Genomic DNA, 2,347 nt, shown 5'->3' on the forward strand with positions numbered 1-2,347 from the left:
TGCACCACCATGTCTGGGTTGGGGTTGGAAGGGTGTACCCAGGGTTCTGGGGCCAGCACCACATGACATGCAACACTGGGGATCCAACCTGGGTCCTTGAGCTTGCCAGGCAGGTGCTTAGGCTGCCAAGCTATCTCCCCAGCCCTACATTTTTTACTGAGTTGTGGGAGTTACATATACATTTTTCATGCTAACTCCTTATCTAATATATAATCTATATAAATTTTATTCCTAATCTGCATGCTGCCTTTACATTGTTGCTATTTTAAATTTTTCTTGATTAGTGTGATACCATTAGGCGGTAGTTCTTTTCCCACAATATTAAAGTGTCTCCAGGAAGGAAGAGATATTTTCTTTTCAAATTTTCACAGAGGTCAAATTTCCCAAACCTGAACATGGCAGAGGTAGAGATGGTAGACTTGTGGTCGAATGTACCATGGATCCCAAGGCTGTATTACAGGGAAGGATAAAGTCAGGAAGAGCCCTGTGAAGAGGAGGCAGAGGACAGCCATGTACAGATAACTCTGTACAAGCAGAGCTATCTTTTTTCAAGACAGTTCATGATTCTAGTTTACTCATTTCACCTCTGGGCATTTTCTCTGCAGTGCTGCTTCTGTCTTCAGGAAAGAGAACGTTCCCCTAAAATTGATGTAACTGTCCCTCTCTCTAAAGAAGTTCTTTAATTTTGCCTCTTTGTCTTGATTTGGACTTTGTTGTTGAATCATCTATTTTCCCATGCCCTTTCTAATTAATTTGCAAGGCTAAATTAGAGCCAAATAAATAATGAGTTTCCAAATTAGCTGACACCATAATGGAATAGAGATTTAATTAATTTACTATCAAGGGCCTCTACAGACAATTGTATGTTTACAGCATAAAATGATGATATTTATTAATATGAAAAGTTTTATTTTAACAGGTTTTTTTAATGACCAGCCTTCAACATGGAAAACTCATTTTTATCTATGTAAAAAGCAGGATTCTAGTTAGGCAAAGAATCCACTGAGATTCAGCACCTTTATTTTCCTGTGAAGACTTTCTTTTTAAATTCAACTTCTGTAAGAATAATTGGTAGTTCTCTGAACTGGAATTGTGTATGGGTTCATGATAGATTTAGGAGAGGGGGAGAGAGACTGACAGAAGAGAAGATGCACTCACTCAGCTGCACTCCCGTGAGTGTCATTTGGTGCAGTGTATTACTTACTTATTTGCAAAACTTGCAAAACTTGTTCATCAAGTTGAAATGTACTAAAACGCATTTATTCCTCTGCATAATGATCACAGAGTAAGTTACAATTCAAGATTTTACTGTACTTAAAATATGTCCTGAATTGAAAAGCAACAATGTATTACATTGATGATGTCTTAGAAAATCAAAATCTGAGTAAATTATGTGGGCCTAAAAAAAGTCAAGAGATTAAACTATCTTCAATATACCCTATGATTTGAAATACTTTTTTGGTACCTCTTCTAAATTTAAATATTTTTATTGTTATTAGGAAGCTAAAATTCTTCTGTAAACTCAATCTTTTCAGAAGTTTAAAAAATTAAAAGAAAGTTTCTTCATATAAATGCTTCTCTGAAAACTAGAACATATGACAGAAGAATGTAGGCAAGAAGTGGAATGTAGACAGGAAAAGCAGTTCATGATTTTTCTATTAACAGGATAGATTTATTCTTTGATTTAGACTAATTAAAGATCTTCAAGATGAATAAAATAGTAAATCATGTAACAACTTTCTCTGAAATGCTGTTAATCTTTACAGGGAATTATGTAAAGCCATGAACTGAGAGAGCAGTCACGGGAGACCTGTGGTTGTGCACATTTGTAATCCCAGCACTTGGGAGGCTGACACAGGAGGACTGTCATAAATTCCAGGCCAGCCTAGGCCACATGAATTCAAGGCCAGCTTCAATTACAGAGTAAAGCCCTGCCAGGAAAAAAAAAAAAAAAAAAAAGCAGTCCCACAAGTAACAAACAAAGTGGATTTATTTTAGCCTATTTATAATTTAGTTTTTAATAGATGAAATTTTAAGAGGGAAAGAGGTGTGTGAAGAGAGATAAATCTTGAGTTTTCAGAAACAACAAGAAAGATATTAAAGATTAAGCACAAGAAGCAGAAGGGACACTCAGTGACTCAGCAGAGGTTCATTCAGGAGGACAGTCAGCATGAATGTTAGAAGAAAGGGATTTATTTTAGGAAGTTGAATTCACCAGTTCCTGGAACTGGAAATATTTGGAAAAATCAGAAAAATGTCTGTGTGGGAGAGTTAGAGGTCCAGATCACTTAGTAATTTTTGAAAATCTATATAGCAGAGGCATAACCACCACACAAGTCTCGTGTGC

The sequence above is a fragment of the Octodon degus genome, unplaced genomic scaffold (assembly GCF_000260255.1).
Source record: "Octodon degus isolate 3935 unplaced genomic scaffold, OctDeg1.0 scaffold00333, whole genome shotgun sequence".
NCBI classification, from domain to species: domain Eukaryota; kingdom Metazoa; phylum Chordata; class Mammalia; order Rodentia; family Octodontidae; genus Octodon; species Octodon degus.